The sequence below is a fragment of the Suncus etruscus genome, chromosome 9, assembly GCF_024139225.1.
Source record: "Suncus etruscus isolate mSunEtr1 chromosome 9, mSunEtr1.pri.cur, whole genome shotgun sequence".
NCBI classification, from domain to species: domain Eukaryota; kingdom Metazoa; phylum Chordata; class Mammalia; order Eulipotyphla; family Soricidae; genus Suncus; species Suncus etruscus.
Window position 1 is genome coordinate 69,254,156 of NC_064856.1, and position 18,981 is coordinate 69,273,136.

The window sequence follows — 18,981 nt, forward strand, 5'->3', positions numbered from 1 at the left end:
TTCTTATTTATTTATCTTTGGTTTCCTTGATCATCCTTTTCACTTGAGCACCATCTTATTTTTCCTCACTGTAAACCTGATTTGGATTAAATTGGAATATTGAATTTTTATACTCATCATTTTTTTAGAAGGCGTAATTTAATGACGGAAGCTCATCAAACTTCGGCTTCTGAAAGCTTTGGCAGATTTTATCAGTCTTCTTCATTACAACCACCACACCTTGTTACTAAAAACATGAAATATTCTGAGTAAAATTCAGAGTATGTAGTTTCAGCCCAGTTGATTGGAAAGGTTAAGTTTCAGGATTAAGCTTCAGAGGAATGTAAAGGGCAAATTAAAAGTAGGAGAAGGAAGACGAGGGAGGAAGAGGGAGAAGGATGAAGATGTGGATGATCATGTTCTGTTCTTGACAGTGATTGTTATGCCATGTACCATATATCTCTGAAAATTTAGCAATAGCTCTCACGCAGACACCCGTTTGAACCTGGCTAAGGAGGTGAAGCAATCAGTAAGGGTCAGTAGGAATCAGTAAAAAAATTCACGACATCCAGGACTCCAGGCCAGGACTGTCCCAAAGACTTGATTCACTGGACTGTTCCCTGCTCTGGTAGAGTAACTCTTCACAGCCACCTGCTGATAACCCTTCCCAAATATCTCAGGCTTCCATTACTCTGAAACCTGCCTCTTCCCAAACCTTATGGACCGCGCCCCCTGCTGGCCAGTCGGGGTTTACAGAATCATACAACTATCTTTGTCACCTAGCTGCACTTTAGGAAATGACTTTCTTTCAGAACTCTTTGATGAGTTACAATGGGGGTCTCAAACTCAATTTACCTGTGGGCTGCAGGAGGCAAAGTCGGGATGAGGGAAAGCCTCAAAAGGGATTTGGCTTACCGAAGATTTGCAGTAAGAATAGCAGTAGTAAGAAAAAACATTGCAAAAAATCTCATCAAACATTTGCATACCCCTAACAGAACTGCTCGGGGTATGCAAATGTTTAATGCCATGTTTTTCTAACTAATGCTATTTTTATTGCGATTATTTGGTAAGCGTATAACCGAGAACACTGCGATATTAGAAGGCTGGCCATGGGCCACAAATTGTTGTATGGAGGGCCACAAACGGCCCGTGGGCCACGAGTTTGGGACGACTGAGTTACAGCAATCAATATCTAGAAGCAGAAGTAATAAAATGCTTCTTCCTTTGTTTCTTGATTTTCCACAGCTAAAAAGAATAATTCATGGAACAGGCATAAACTTTCCTTTTCATAAACTTTCTATGATGTTGGGTCAGATTAATAATTAAAAGGTTAAGATACCTTTAGCATGTGACTACAACTGGATTCCAGGCACTCCGTATGATTTCCGTATGTCTCTCTGTCTCTCTCCCTCCCTCTCTCACCTTTTTCTTTTAGACACTTTGATTTTCAATATTTTTAATGAAGCAGTTCTATGAATATTACATTTTATATAAAATATTTATTTAAGCACCATGCTTACAAGCATGATAGTAGTTGGGTTTCAGTCATAAGCAGAACACCCTCTTCATTAGGGAAAAGGGCAACATTCCCACCACCAATGCCCCCACCCCCTCCTACCCAACCCCTGCCTGTATTCAAGAAAGGCATTCTACTTCACTGACTCATTAAGATGGTCATGATAGTTGTTAGTGTAGTTATTTCCCTAACTACACTCACCACTCTATGTGGTTCGCTTCAGATTGTGAATGGGTTTTTCGGCCCTCATCTCTATTGTCTCTACGGATTATTATAATAATGTCCTTAATTTTCTGAAAACGTATAGATGAGTGAGACTATTCTGTGTCTATCTCTCTCCCTCTGACTTATTTCACTCAGCATAATAGATTCCATGTACATCCATGTATAGGAAAATTTCATGACTTCATCCCTCCTGAAGGCTACATAATATTCCATTATGTATATGTACCACAGTTTCTTTAGCCGCTCATTTGTTGAAGGGTATCTTGGTTGTTTCCAGAGTCTGACTATAATAAATAGTGCTGCAATGAATATAGGCATGAGGAACACATTTCTGAATTGCATTTTGTGTTCCTAGGGTATATTCCTAGGAGTGGAATAGCTGGATCATATGGGAGCTCAATTTTCAGAGTTGTTTTTTTTGTTTTATTTTAGGAATCTTCATATTGTTTTCCATAAAGTCTGGACTAGAGGGCATTCCCACCAGTAGTGAATACGAGTTCCTCTCTCTCACACCTTCCCCCACCCCCCCATTGAATCTTCTTGTTCTTTGTGATGTGTGCCAGTCTATGATGCTTGAGCGGGTACCCAATTTTTATTTTAATTGGTATTTTCCTAGTGATTAGCCATGTGGAGCATTTTACTTTCATGTGCCTTGTGGCCATTTGTATTTCTTTTTTGAGAAATTGTTCATTTCTTCTCCCCATTTTTTGATGGGTTAGATGTTTATTTCTTGGTAATTTGAGTCAATATCTTGTATATTTTTATAGTAGAGCCTTGTCTGATGAGTATAGGGTGAACAGTTTCTCCCATTCTGTGGCTGGCTTTTGTATACTAGGGGCTATTTTCTTTGATGTACAGAAGTTTCTCAGCTTAATATAGTCCCATATGTTTTTCTCTACTTCCACTTGTTTGGAGAGTGCTGTTTCCTCCGTGAAGATGCCCTTAGTATAAATGTCATGGAGTGTCTTACCTACATGTTTTTCTATATACCTTATGATTCAGGCCTGTTGTCAAGGTACTTAATCAATTAGGATTTGACCTTTGTGTATGGTGCTAGAAGGAGATCTGAGTTCACTTTTTTTGCAAGTGTCTGACCAGTTGTGTCAACACCACTTGTTGAAGAGGCTTTCCTTGCTCCATTCTGCATGTCTTGCCCCTTTATCAAATATTAATTGATTGTATGTCTGGGAAGCTTTCTCTGAACACTCAAGTCTATTTCACAGCTCTGAGGGTGTGTCGTTATTCCAGTACCATGCTGTGTTAATGAACATAGTGTTGTAATACAGTTTAAAGTTGGGGAAAGTGATCCATCTTAACTTTCCTTGGATTTGTTATTATATATATGATATAAATCATAATTGTTAGAGTACTATTATACTAATAACATACACAAAATTGTGCCTAACTCATGAATTTTATGCTTTTCATCCTTATTTCTTCAGCCACTGTAAAACCATACTAAGCTGGAGAAACGGCGTAGTCGGCTGGAGCAGAGGCAGCAGCAGGACGAGCAGTGGAGGCGGTCCGGAGCGATGGTGAAGATGGTGGCGGCAGGCGGTGGAGGCGGTGGCGGCCGCAGTGAGGGCAGCTGAGCCCCTATGCGGCTCAAGACTGACAAAGCTGGCGAACAGCACAGAGTCGGAGGCAGCGGCTGAGGAGCCAGGGGCGGTGGAGGCGGGGAGAACTATGATGACCCGCACAAAACCCCCGCTTTCCCAGTCGTCCACTGGGGCCTGGTTGATGGTGTGGTAGAAGCTGATGTTGTAGAGGCCTTGCAGGAATTTGGACCCATCAGCTATGTGGTGGTTATGCCTAAAATAAGACAAGCATTGGTGGAGTTTGAAGATTGTTGGGGGCTTGCAACACTGTGAACTGCAGGGTGTGCTAAAATTCACACACTTGCACCTTCTTGATAAAAGACCAGTTGAACGGGAAAATGCTTTAAAACATAACAGTGAGGCAACCAAAATTGGGTTCTCTTAACACATACTAAGACATGGTATCAGTTGCATGCCCCCAATGGGCAGGTGAATGGACAGACCACCATAAAAGGTTGAAAATTACATGGAATATCAATGATTCATCCACTCCACATTATATCATTAATTTTCTTGTAATTATCTTCTAGAGATGAGCAGAGAGGTCCATGCTTAATGTATCTAACTAGAAACATCTCTCAAACAGGAATCTATTTAAGATAATCTATTTCCCAGACCCAATAGGAAAAGAAAGCTTGGTGCCATTACCGCTCCCCAAATTCCACCTTATTTCTTTTGCATGACCATTCTGATCAGAAACTCCTAAAATAACTGGCTAGACAGGCTTGTCCTGTGAGTGCAAGGGGACGTCAGAAAGGGCATCATCGTCACAATATGATGTATGATGTCCTGGGAAGTAAACGCACTTCAGCCGAACCTCAGGCTCATTTTGCTAGAGATGCCGCTACCTTTCAGATTACACTTCCCTCAAATCCCCACGATTACCCTTGCCCCTACCCCTCCTGATATATCCCGTACCCTTAATTTTATTACCCACTTCCCCCAAATTGCCAACCACTTCCTCACCACCACTTCCCTAATTGGCCCTCCCCAAACAACTCCTTTTGATCCCTCTCCCCTATCCTGTTGCCACCCTACCCTGTCTCCATTCTTATCCCAGGTACCCTCCCATCTTCCCTGAGCACCCCATCCTGTCCCCCCCGGCCCAAAAAGGAACCTGAGATGCCCAGTCTGATGCCTGTGTGCAAAAAGATAACCCTGCAGGCAAGGCCCCCGAGGCAGGGCAGCCTCCTCCTCCTGGACGCCTGCTTCGGAGAAAATAGGTATTGAGGTAAACGATTGTGTGTAATAAAGTGGTATAGAAACTGTATGAGATTCATTTCAAATTAAATTATAAAATTAATCTATGTAGGAGATCGTCGAAGTCAGTTCTGGCAGGGGGGATTTTTGCCTTCAACCTAGGGCTTTCTCGGCCCTATGGCCTCAGACAGGGGGGTTAGCTGGAGGGCTCTGGATGGGCAGTTTCCACAACAGCATAGACAATAATGGATGTTGGCCTTCTCGGATCTCTGGACTCCGGCAGGGGCTCAAGTTGGAGGTCCGTTGATGGGTAATGGACTCGAATGGTAGAGAACTTGAGTCCAAGATGCATGTACTCTCTGCCCCACCCCACCCGGAGAATCACCCACAAACTTCTGGCTATGCATCCGTCTTTGGTCAATGTCAGCAGATAAAGCCAACCTGGACCCCTTAAGGCCCTAAGGCCTGGCGACAGGTTCGATCCTATATATCTATTCACTTTTTACAATATATATTAGGAGAGCTACGGGATCAGGGTTGTGGGGAAGAGGATAGAAGGGATTTTGTAAGGTGGTGAATGGGGTGTGGTAAAGAGGCTTAATATAAAATAGGACTAAACACAGTATTGGTCGACGTTATGAACAAAACAGATTAGAAATAGAGAGAGGAGACAGCTGGGCTCAGAGCACTCCACATGCCAGGATTTCTGGGTGTTTGCCTGGTATGTTGGGGGCTCTGGGCAGGACAGCTGGCCACAGGCCCCCTGGGCTGACCACCTAGTCCAGGGGACCAAGGTCCCCCCAAACCTGGTGGGTCTTCAAGGCCACGCCTGGTTAATCGGGCCCTGGGGGGAGGGGGGGAGAAATTCCTCCCTAGGCATCCAAAAACTACAGAGGCTCGGCTGGGCTCAGAGCACTCCGCATGCCAGGATTTCTGGGTGTCTTTGCCTGGTATGTTGGGGGCTCTGGGCAGGACAGCTAGCCACAGGCCCCCTGGGCTGACCACCTAGTCCGGGGGTCCAAGGTCCCCCCAAACCTGGTGGGTCTTTAAGGCCACACCTGGTTAATTGGGCCCTGGGGGGAGGGGGGGAGAAATTCCTCTCTAGGCATCCAAAAGCTACAGAGGCACAGCTGGGCTCAGAGCACTCCGCATGCCAGGATTTCTGGGTGTTTGCCTGGTATGTTGGGGGCTCTGGGCAGGACAGCTGGCCACAGGCCCCTTGGGCTGACCACCTAGTCCAGGGGACCAAGGTCCCCCCAAACCTGGTGGGTCTTCAAGGCCACGCCTGGTTAATCGGGCCCTGGGGGGAGGGGGGGAGAAATTCCTCCCTAGGCATCCAAAAACTACAGAGGCTCGGCTGGGCTCAGAGCACTCCGCATGCCAGGATTTCTGGGTGTCTTTGCCTGGTATGTTGGGGGCTCTGGGCAGGACAGCTGGCCACAGGCCCCCTGGGCTGACCACCTAGTCCGGGGGTCCAAGGTCCCCCCAAACCTGGTGGGTCTTTAAGGCCACGCCTGGTTAATTGGGCCCTGGGGGGAGGGGGGGAGAAATTCCTCTCTAGGCATCCAAAAGCTACAGAGGCACAGCTGGGCTCAGAGCACTCCGCATGCCAGGATTTCTGGGTGTTTGCCTGGTATGTTGGGGGCTCTGGGCAGGACAGCTGGCCACAGGCCCCCTGGGCTGACCACCTAGTCCAGGGGACCAAGGTCCCCCCAAACCTGGTGGGTATTCAAGGCCACGCCTGGTTAATCGGGCCCTGGGGGGAGGGGGGGAGAAATTCCTCCCTAGGCATCCAAAAACTACAGAGGCTTGGCTGGGCTCAGAGCACTCCGCATGCCAGGATTTCTGGGTGTCTTTGCCTGGTATGTTGGGGGCTCTGGGCAGGACAGCTAGCCACAGGCCCCCTGGGCTGACCACCTAGTCCGGGGGTCCAAGGTCCCCCCAAACCTGGTGGGTCTTTAAGGCCACGCCTGGTTAATTGGGCCCTGGGGGGAGGGGGGGAGAAATTCCTCTCTAGGCATCCAAAAGCTACAGAGGCACAGCTGGGCTCAGAGCACTCCGCATGCCAGGATTTCTGGGTGTCTTTGCCTGGTATGTTGGGGGCTCTGGGCAGGACAGCTGGCCACAGGCCCCCTGGGCTGACCACCTAGTCCGGGGGTCCAAGGTCCCCCCAAACCTGGTGGGTCTTTAAGGCCACGCCTGGTTAATCGGGCCCTGGGGGGAGGGGGGGAGAAATTCTTCTCTAGGCATCCAAAAGCTACAGAGGCACAGCTGGGCTCAGAGCACTCCGCATGCCAGGATTTCTGGGTGTTTGCCTGGTATGTTGGGGGCTCTGGGCAGGACAGCTGGCCACAGGCCCCCTGGGCTGACCACCTAGTCCAGGGGACCAAGGTCCCCCCAAACCTGGTGGGTCTTCAAGGCCACGCCTGGTTAATCGGGCCCTGGGGGGAGGGGGGGAGAAATTCCTCCCTAGGCATCCAAAAACTACAGAACCGTGTGGGGGCTCACGCCCCCGCACGTACTGCATGTACTTCATGTATTCAGAATATTCCCTATTCTTATGTTTTGTTTTGCATATTTTGCCCTTTCCCACACCCATACAAAGCTCTTTTTTACTTCTTAATTCTCTAACCCCCTCTCAAACATCACTAACCTACATTACTCTTTTTAACTTCAGTAGTGTACAATCCTAATCACAGTCCAAAGATGTGCATTGTGTGTGACAACCCCAAATTGTTTCAAGATACATAAAATGGACACGTATTTCTTTAGAATATTTTGTGGTTTTTTTTTGGACAGCTATAATTCTTACTAAATTTTGTCTTATACAGTGATGATTCTAACCACTTTTTATCTTCTCTTTTTGAGCTGTTTAACAAGGAATTTTGGTGGAAGAGTCCCCCAGTTTAATGCTTATGATTGAACCAGATCATGGGAATCATTGGAATTGTTCTTATGGCCCCCATATGCGCCAATAACACCACGTGGCATTGTTTCTTATTTGCATAGGCACATTAAAATGGGAAAATACTATACATACAAATAAGATCCTATTTAATAGAGATTGGAACACATAAATCTTGTAGTGCAGAGGGACCTTACACCCTGAACATTGACATAACGACCTGGCACAGACCTCAGAAGAAAGGGCATAATCCATTCTCCCCTGAACCAGGGAAGCCATCCACGAAACATCCAGGCTGGTCTATAAGATCACCTGGAAGCAATCCTCTACCACGGAAGACCTACACTGCTCAGACTTTGACCTGCTCAAAAGAGACTTCCCTTAACACTGAGAAGACTTAACAACGACAACGACCTGCTTACAGGACAGGGCTCCCTGCATTGCCCTTTGATTGTGAGGTGAAAGGAGAGGATGTTCCACATCCTGACTTCAATGTAAGATATGCAGATTCCAGGATCTTTAATACAGAAACATGATACCAACAACAGAGACTGTGTGAAAAATAAAAGCGTGTTGGCACTTCAGACAATGTATTGGATTGGACGATCTAGCTTGCCTGAAGCCTAGACTTGGTATTATGCCAGGAAACTTCAGGGGTCGGGTCTCTTTGTACTTAGGCCAAGGTTATTTCTTTCCATGTCCCTCATATTTTGGTGGGCCTATGCAAACAACAATTGCCACTCTAACACCATTTTTACTGTGCTCCTTTGACTCTAATCTTTAAAAAGAACTCACTTTAAATTTGAGGTTAACGTAAGTTAATATGCATGTATATGGAAATGTAAGAAAATACTATGCCTGTAATGTTTAAGGAGTTACGTAAGTTTTATGGCTTTAGATTGCTTTGTGTACTGTTAAGAAATATTATAATGTGTTACAATCTGGGGACTTGAGGGACAAAGTAATTGTACATGGATTCTGTCTTATTTATCTTAATGTTCTTTCAAAGTTAAGATATCAGCAAGGGGACTTTTGAGAATTATGTTATGGGTGATTGTCCTTCCACTGTAACTTTACCTTGTCCTCTTTCTTTGTACCTTTGTTCTCATAATTAAAAATAAAAAAATTATAAAAAAAAGTAGGCCTCCTACATGCAAAGCATATGCTCAGCGTGTTCAGCCAACTCTCCAGCTTCTTGATGCTATCATAAGCATGATGAGTTACTTGATTTCTCTTTCTGTCAACTCATTATTTCCACATGATTATGCATCAGACATTTCTATATAGTATACTCTGAACATGAGATCTAGGAGGATGAGAACCACAACCATATGTGTGGACTCTGGTAAGAATGATAAGAAGTATGTAAGTATGTGTTCTCAAGACATCACAATACTGACAAAAAAAAACAACACAACAAAGGCAATAAACTGTGGGAAAACTGAAATACCTACAGACAGTAAACTATATAATGCTACTGAAAGAAATAGAAGACCTTTGCAATAAAATGTATGATCATGTGTTGGAAGGTTTGCCATTATTGAAGTGGCTAAATTAGAAAATTAATACACTTACAGTAATCCTGATAAATAAAGCCCTATAAAAGTAACTGGATGAAAACATTTATGGATGGGGCCGGGCGGTGGCCCTGGAGGTAAGGTGCCTGCCTTGCCTGCGCTAGCCTAGGACGGACCGCGGTTCGATCCCCCGGCGTCCCATATGGTCCCCCAAGCCAGGAGCGACTTCTGAGCGCATAGCCAGGAGTAACCCCGGAGCGTCACCGGGTGTGGCCCAAAAACCAAAAAAAAAAAAAAAAAACATTTATGGATATGATTTAAGTTAACAACTGTACAATGAGCCAAGAGAGATGATGTAGCCAGAGAGATACATTTGACCTTGATGGAATAATGGAATCAGAATGACTTCTGGAGTAATCTCTAAGCATAGAGCCAGAAATAAGGCCTGAGTTTTGCTGGGTATGACCCAAATTAACAGGAAAATAAAGAATAGAAAAAGAGAAGAGAAAAGAAAAAGAAAAGAGAAAAGAAATAGTTTTTTTATGGGAGCCACAAGTAAAGAAAGAACAGGAGGGAATAAAGAGACCCAGATACAAAGTCATGCCTGAGATGCCATATTATTGGAAGATTAAAAATAATTAGTTGATTGATCTATCATTATTTTTGCTTCCATCTCAAGGAAGTTATTAAATGACAAAATTTCCTACCCATTATTCCTAACTACTGACCATTTACCCATCTGTGCAGCTAATGCCCATCTGTATATAAAACAGAGTTAAATCTGTAAATACAGATGGCTTTTGAAGTCAATAAGGTCATAGGCCAAGAGCAGTATTCAAGAATAGAAGAGATTAAGATAATAAATTCAAGATACTCGTGTTTTCTAATGTTCAGTCTTCTTACATTCTATTTGATTTATAAAATATACAAATTTAGACTATATATCTATTGGGGAAATGGAATAAATGAAAATTACTGTAAGAATCAAACCACACTAAAAAAAAAAAAAGAAATAGAGAGAGAAACCACCACCTAACCAGTGACCCCCACTCATAGACAGACTTTGGAGATCTTTTCAAATGTTTTAGCATTAGGCCTGACACGATTGAGATGGGTCCTAGCACTTCAAATTAAAATGGGGCTGCACATTCCATGTAATGTTATTCCAATATCTAGGCTCTTTATCAATGGTGGGGATAAAGTTTGCTCTATATAAATTTCGGGATTAAATTCTGTGTGGAGCATGTTTGGGATAAATAGATTTCACATTTATAGTACTAGATAAAAATAGAGTACTAGAAAAACTGAGCCTTGACCCTGTTTGAGAGTTACTCAGTACACGTTTCTCTTCCCTCTGTAAATTAGTGTCCACAGGTGTCTGAGGCACCAGCAGAGGCACACAACGTTACAAGTAAGAAGCTTCATATAAATGGAGTTAGGTCTTGATGATTCAAGTACTGGGGGGGGGGCACTGATTGTATCTTGCAAGATGTAACTAGAACTTGACACAAGAGAGAGACACCCAGAAATATTCCAGAGAACGGGGGACTTTCAGTGAGAGTGACTGCTACAGGTCTTTTACTGGCATTACCAGGGTATTACTTGGAATAACTTTTTAAATTTATTTAAAAATGTATTGTCTTCTTTTAAGCAAATTATTATGGTTACAAATTGTTTTCTGTGGGACAATTATTTTGTGAAAATGGGTTTTATGATTGAGTGTCTATCTAGGAATATAGATCAGCTATCCCCCAAGTACACACTTTCTTAACAACAATGTCCCCAATTGCACTCATACCATCAACCTATTTAACCTATTGAAAGGTTGTACTTTTTGGCCTTACCCTAATGGAATAGGTCATAGTGCTTATAATCAATATCAATAATCAATAATCACATCCACAGGTTAAATTATTCCAATTTCTAGGCTCCTCATCAATGACGGAGATAAACTTTGCTAAATAAAGCTTTGGGGGTTAGATTGTGCATGGAGCTTTTAGGATAAACATAATTTTCTTTTTATTATATTAAAGAGCTGTTAACTTTTATTATTAAACAAAACCCAGCTACAATCATGTATGTAATCATGGTGCTAAAATGAAGAAAAAAATAAAAAAAAATTGAAATAGAAACGGAGTGCCGCCCTCTGCGGGACGTATATGGTACTGCAACGTCACCTAACTACCTTCGCTGTTGGGAGACAGAGATTGATGCGATCTCATGGTGAAGGCAGAGGGAAAGAACCAAGCACAGCCATGAACAAGATGCTTTCAGGAGTGGTTCTTGGGCACAGAACCAGGTATAGCCCCTAAGTACCACTTGTGTGCCCCCAATAGAACGACTAAAAGTTTCCTAAAAAGAGAACCATAGTTCCTACCCTCAGAATATTCTTTTCTTTCCTTATTTTTAAAATACTATCTTCATTTAAGCACTATGGTTATAAACAATGCATAGTTGGGTTTCATTTATAAAAAGTACACGACACTTCACCAGTGAAACTTTCTGCCACCAGTGTGGGCGTCGACACCCCTTTGAAACTGGGCTAGAGAGGTGAAGCAATCAGTAAGGGTCAGTAGGAATCAGTGAAAAATTCACGACATCGAGGACTCCAGGACAGGACTGTCCCAAAGACTTGATTCACTGGACTGTTCCCTGTTCTGGTAGAGTAACTCTTCACAGCCACCTGCTGATAACCCTTCCCAAATATCTCAGGCTTCCAGTACTCTGAAACCTGCCTCTTCTCAAACCTTATGGACCGCGCCCCCTGCTGGCCAGTCGGGGTTTACAGAATCATACAAACATCTTTGTCACCTAGCTGCACTTTAGGAAATGACTTTCTTTCAGAACTCTTTGATGAGTTACAGCAGGGGTCTCAAACTCAATTTACCTGTGGGCTGCAGGAGGCAAAGTCGGGATAAGGGAAAGCCTCAAAAGGGATTTGGCTTACCGAAGATTTGCAGTAAGAATAGCAGTAGTAAGAAAAAACATTGCAAAAAATCTCATCAAACATTTGCATACCCCTAAGGGAACTGCTCGGGGTATGCAAATGTTTAATGCCATGTTTTTCTAACTAATGCTATTTTTATTGCGATTATTTGGTAAGCGAATAACCGAGAATACTGCGATATTTGAAGGCTAACCACAGTACACAAAATGTTGTACGGAGGGCCACAAACGGCCCGTGGGCCCGAATTTGAGACACCTGAGTTACAGCAATCAATATCTAGAAGCAGAAGTAATAAAATGCTTCTTCCTTTGTTTCTTGATTTTCCACAGCTAAAAGGAATACTTCATGGAACAGGCATAAACTTTCCTTTTCGTAAACTTTCTATGATGTTGGGTCAGGTTAATAATTAAAAGGTTTAAGATACCTTTAGCACGTGACTACACTGGATTCCAGGCACTCCATATGATTTCTGTCTTTCTCTCTGTCTCTCTTTCTCCCTCTCTCTCACCTTTTTCTTTTAGACACTTTGATTTTCTATATTTTTAATGAAGCAGTTCTATGAATATTACATTTTATATAAAATATTTATTTAAGCACCATGCTTACAAGCATGATTGTAGTTGGGTTTCAGTCATAAGCAGAACACCCTCTTCATTAGGGAAAAGGGCAACATTCCCACCACCAATGCCCCCACCCCCTCCTACCCAACCCCTGCCTGTATTCAAGAAAGGCATTCTACTTCACTGACTCATTAAGATGGTCATGATAGTTGTTAGTGTAGTTATTTCCCTAACTACACTCACCACTCTATGTGGTTCACTTCAGATTGTGAACGGGTCTTTTGGCCCTCATCTCTATTGTCTCTACGGATTATTATAATAATGTTCTTAATTTTCTGAAAACGCATAGATGAGTGAGACTATTCTGTGTCTATCTCTCTCCCTCTGACTTATTTCACTCAGCATAATAGATTCCATGTACATCCATGTATAGGAAAATTTCATGACTTCATCCCTCCTGAAGGCTGCATAAGATTCCATTGTGTATATGTACCACAGTTTCTTTAGCTGCTCATCTGTTGAAGGGCATCTTGTTTGTTTCCAGAGTCTGACTCTATTTATTATAGTGCTGCAATGAATATAGGCATGAGGAACACATTTTTGAATTGCATTTTTGTGTTCCTAGGCTATATTCCTAGGAATTGAAGAGCTGGATCATATGGGAGCTCAATTGTCAGGGTTTTTTTTTTTTTTTTTTTTTTTAGGAATCTTCATATTGTTTTCCATAAAGTCTGGACTAGATGGCATTCCCACCAACAGTGAATACGAGTTCCTCTCTCTCACAACTTCCCCCACCCCCCGCATTGAATCTTCTTGTTCTTTGTGATGTGTGCCAGTCTCTGATGCATGAGAGGCTACCCAATTTTTGTTTTAATTGGTATTTTCCTAGTGATTAGCGATGTGGATCATTTTACTTTCATGTGCCTTGTGGCCATTTGAATTTCTTTTTTGAGAAATTGTTCATTTCTTCTCCCCATTTTTTGATGGGTTAGATGTTTATTTCTTGGTAATTTGAGTCAATATCTTGTATATTTTTATAGTAGAGCCTTGTCTGATGAGTATAGGGTGAACAGTTTCTCCCATTCTGTGGCTGGCTTTTGTATACTAGGGGCTATTTTCTTTGATGTACAGAAGTTTCTCAGCTTAATATAGTCCCATATGTTTTTCTCTACTTCCACTTGTTTGGAGAGTGCTGTTTCCTCCGTGAAGATGCCCTTAGTATAAATGTCATGGAGTGTCTTACCTACATGTTTTTCTATATACCTTATGATTCAGGCCTGTTGTCAAGGTACTTAATCAATTAGGATTTGACCTTTGTGTATGGTGCTAGAAGGAGATCTGAGTTCACTTTTTTTGCAAGTGTCTGACCAGTTGTGTCAACACCACTTGTTGAGGAGGCTTTCCTTGCTCCATTCTGCATGTCTTGCCCCTTTATCAAATATTAATTGATTGTATGTCTGGGAAGCTTTCTCTGAACACTCAAGTCTATTTCACAGCTCTGAGGGTGTGTCTTTATTCCAGTACCATGCTGTGTTAATGAACATAGTGTTGTAATACAGTTTAAAGTTGGGGAAAGTGATCCATCTTAACTTTCCTTGGATTTGTTTTTATATATATATATGATATAAATCATAATTGTTAGAGTACTACTATAGTAATAACATACACAAAAGTGTGCCTAACTCATGAATTCTATGCTTTTCATCCTTATTTCTTCAGCCACTGTAAAACCATACTAAGCTGGAGAAACGGCGTAGTCGGCTGGAGCAGAGGCAGCAGCAGGACGAGCAGCGGAGGCGTCCAGAGCAATGGTGAAGATGGTGTCGGCGGGTGGTAGAGGCTGTGGTACCTGCAGCGAGGCAGGCCAAGCCCCTAAGCGGTTCAAGACTGACAACGCCTGCGACCAGCACAGAGGCGGAGGCAGTAGCAGAGGATCATGGGCAGCTGGCGGCAGAGGCAGAGAGAACTATGATGACCCGCACAAAACCCCCGCTTCCCAGTCGTCCACATCAGGGGCCTGGTTGATGGTGTGGTAGAAGCTGATGTTGTAGAGGCCTTGCAGGAATTTGGACCCATCAGCTATGTGGTGGTGATGCCTAAAATAAGACAAGCGTTGGTGGAGTTTGAAGATTGTTGGGGGCTTGCAACGTTGTGAACTACACAGCCGACAACCAAATCTACATCGCTGATCACCCTGCTTTTGTGAATTATTCGACCAGCCAGGAGACCTCCCGCCCTGGAGACTTGGATGATTCCAGGAGTGTCAACAGTGTGCTTCTCTTCACCATCTTGAACCCCATCTGCTCCATCACTACGGATGTTCTGTACACTATCTGTAACACTTGTGGCCCTGTCCAGAGACTCGTCATTTTCCACAAGAATGGAGTCCAGGCCATGGTGGAATTTGACTCGTGCAGAGTGGCCAATGGGCCAAGGCCTCCCTCAACGGGGCTGACATCTACTCTGGCTGCTGCACTCTGAAGATTGAATATGCAAAACCTTCACGCTTGAATGTGTTCAAGAATGATCAGGATACTTGGGACTACACTAACCCCAATCTCAGTGAACAAGGTGACCCTAGCAGCAACCCCAACAAACGCCAGAGACAGCCCCCTCTCCTGGGAGGTCATCCTGCGGAATATGGAGGGCCCCACGGTGGGTACCACAGCCATTACCATGATGAGGGCTACCTTAGAATGGTCCCACCCGTGGGGGGTCACTACGGCCCCCAGTATGGGAACCCCACCCCTCCCCCACCACCCGAGTATGGCCCTCACACAGACAGTCCCGTGCTCATGGTCTATGGCTTGGACCAGTCTAAGATGAACTGTGACCGTGCCATCACTCACCTCAACAACAACTTCATGTTCGGGCAGAAGCTGAACGTGTGTGTCTCCAAGCGGCCTGCCATCATGCAGGGCCAGTTGTATGGGCTGGAAGACGGTTCCTGCATTACAAAGACTTTAGTGAGTCGAGAAACAATTGCTTTTCCACTCAGAGAAAGCGGCCAAGAATCATATCCAGCACCCGAGCAACTTGCTGCACTTCTTCAATGCCCCCCGAAAGTGACTGAGGAGAACTTCTTTGAGGTCTGTGATGAGCTGGGAGTAAAGCAGCCATCGTCTGTAAAAGTCTTCTCTGGCAAAAGTGAAGGCAGCTCCTCAGGGCTGCTGGAGTGGGAATCCAAGAGCGATGCCCTGGAGACTTTGGGCTTCCTGAACTATTACCTGATGAAAAACCCAAATGGCCCATACCCGTACACTGTGAAGTTGTGTTTCTCCACTGCTCAGCACGCCTCCTAACTGGGTACCTAGGAAGTAGTTCCCATTCGAGCAGGAAAACTTTGCTTTTCCTTTATGCTGGTTATTTTTTTCCCTTTCTGCAAAAGTTCCTGTATTCATTTTTTTTAAATGCTAGGTTAGAGGCTTTTAACCTAATGGAAATGCTAAAAGTCAAGAGGGGAAGGGGAAGGGGAACTGAGAAGTCCCAGATCAACCTTCACTTTTGGAAATTATTGTATATGTGATTTTCCCCCCCTTGTTCATACATTTGTGCTGCCCGTGTACTCTTGGCACATTTCAATAAAACAGTTTGAAAATAAACACTTGTCTGGGATCCCCCCCCAAAAAAACCATAATAAGCTGAATAAATAGAACCAAACAGTTATTGCAGAACAACTTTAATATAAGGCAGCCAAGTATATATTTTAGAATATTTTAATAGGGAGATATGTGCAAAACTTTGGTGTAATGTTTTATAATACAATTGTATACTTTATGTTTTTAGCAATGGAAAACACCCAAGCAAGAAAATATAAAATGATCTGTATATTTCATATACATTTCATTAGCTATATATACACAATTTTACAGTTACCAGGTATCTTCATTTTATTTTAACGTTTTTTCAAAACATGCAATCAAGCACAAAGTATAATTATTTCCACGCATATACATTCTTAGTCTTTCCCTTTAGTCTCATAAAACCCTGTATATAAAGAACTGAAAACACTGTTATATTCAAATTAAAATCATCTGAATAAAATAGTGCCTCGGTTTTAAGACAAGTCTCAGCAAAAACAAATGCACTATTCTATTATGAGAAGTATTCAACCATTTCAAAGAATAAAATGTAAATAAAACACATCATTTACTATATTATAACTGTACAGTAAACAATAAAAGGTAATCCTAGAAGTCCTGGGTTTTGAGAAGCAAATGAAATTGTCCTCAAATCATTTCAAATTGTAACTAAATGATAGTCTTCAACAAGCAGGAACTCAGTACATCATAATGAAATGTAAGAAAAGGAGATGGAGGACCGGAGTAGTAACACAGTGGTAGGCCTCTTGTCTTGCAAGCAGCTCACCCAGGAAGGACCTTGGTTGGATTCCCAGCATCCCATATGATTCCCCAAGCCAGGAGGGATTTCTGAGCGCATAGTCAGGAGTAACCCATGAGCGACACCAGATGTGCCCCCCCAAATAAAAGATGGAAACACAGCTATTTCTCATGTCCTCTATTACATAATATGCATGCATATATCTAGAATGTGTAGAATGTAAAGATATATGGAAGTTATTGCTACTAAGTAAATGATCAATTATTTTTTAATATTTATTTAAAACACGTTATTACATACATGATAGTGTTTGGGTTTCAGTCATGTAAAGAACACCACCCATCACCAGTGCAACGTTCCCATCACCAATGTCCCAAAACTCCCTCCATCCCCCAAAACCCCCGCCTGTACTCTAGACAGGACTTTATTTCCCTCGTACATTCTCATTTTTAGGATAGTTTAAAACGTAGTTATTTCTCTAACTAAATTCATCCCTGTTTGTGGTGAGCTTCATGAGGTGAGCTGTAACTTCCAGCTCTTTTCTTTTTTGTGTCTGAAAGTTATTACTGCAAGAATGTCTTTCATTTTTCTTAAAACCCATAGAAGAGTGAGACCATTCTGCATCTTTCTCACTCTCTGACTTATTTCACTCAGCATAATAGATTCCATGTACAGGAAAATTTCATGACTTCATCTCTCCTGTCAGTTGCATAATATTCCATTGTGTATATGTACCACTGTTTCTTTAGCCATTCATCTGTTGAAGGGTATCTTGGCTGTTTCCAGAGTCTTGCTATGGTAAATAGTGCTGCAATGAATATAGGTGTAAGGAAGGGATTTTTGTTTTGTATTTTTGTGTTCCTAGGGTATATCCCTAGAAGTAGTATAGCTGGGTCGTATGGGAGCTCGATTTCCAGTTTTTGAAGGATTCTCCATATTTCTTTCCATAAAGGTTGAACTAGACGGCATTTCCACCAGCAGTGGATAAGAGCTCCTTTCTCTCCACATTCCCGCCAACACTGCTTGTTCTCATTCTTTGTGGTGTGTGCCAATCTCTGAGGTGTGAGGTGTTACTTCATAGTTGTTTTGATTTGCATCTCTCTGATGATTAGTGACGTGGAGCATTTTTTCATGTGTCTTTTGGCCGTTTGTATTTCTTCTTTGTCAAAGTGTCTGTCCATTTCTTCTCCCCATTTTTGATGGGATTAGATGTTTTTTTTTCTTGTAAAGTTCTGTCAGTGCCCTGTATATTTTAGATATTAGCCCCTTATCTGAAGGGTGTTGGGTGAATTGTTTCTCCCACTCGGTGGGTGACTCTTGTATTCTGGGTGCTATTTCTATTGAGGTGCATTAGCTTCTCAGTTTAACATATTCCCATCTGTTAATCTCTGGTTTCACTTGCTAGGAGAGTGCAGTTTCCTCTTTGAAGATGCTTTCAGTCTCAATGTCCTGGAGTGTTTTACATACATGTTGTTCTATATATCTTATGGTTTCGGGACTGATATCGAGGTCTTTCATCCATTTTGGATTTAACCTTTGGACATGATGTTAGCTGTGGGTCTAAATTCAATTTTTTGCAAGTGGCTAGCCAGTTGTGCCAACAACACTTGTCGAAGAGGATTTCTTTGCTCCATTTAGGATTTCTTGCTCCTTTATCAAAAATTAGGTGATTGTATGTCTGGGGAACATTCTCTGAGTACCCAAGCCTATTCCACTGACCTGAGGGCCTGTCTTAATTCCAATACCATGCTGTTTTGATAACTATTGCTTTGTAGTACAGTTTAAAGTTGGGGAAAGTCTTCCCTCCCATATTCTTTTTCCCAATGACAGCTTGAGCTATTCTAGTGTGTTTATTGTTCCAAATGAATTTCAAAATTGCCTGATCCACTTCTTTGAAGAATGTCCTGGGTATCATTAGAGGGAATTAAATCTGTACAATGCTTTGGGGAGTATTGCCATTTTAATGATGTTTATCCTGCTAATCCATGAGAAGGTATGTGCTTCCATTTCCATGTGTCCTGTCTTATTTCTTGGAGTAGAGTTTTATAGTTTTCTTTGTATAGTTCCCTCACATTTTCGTCAAGTTGATTCCAAGATATTTGAGTTTGTGTGGCACTCTTGTGAATGGGGTTGTTTTGTTTTCTTAATGTCCATTTCTTCCTTATTACTGTCGGTGTAAAGAAAGGCCATGAT

The 18,981-nt window shown here is 42.7% G+C and overlaps 1 pseudogene; it reads left to right on the forward strand.

Annotated features, from left to right (window-relative positions):
- Positions 1–3,237: 3,237 nt before the first annotated feature.
- On the forward strand, positions 3,238–15,924 carry LOC126018952 (heterogeneous nuclear ribonucleoprotein L-like; annotated as a pseudogene).
- Positions 15,925–18,981: the final 3,057 nt, after the last annotated feature.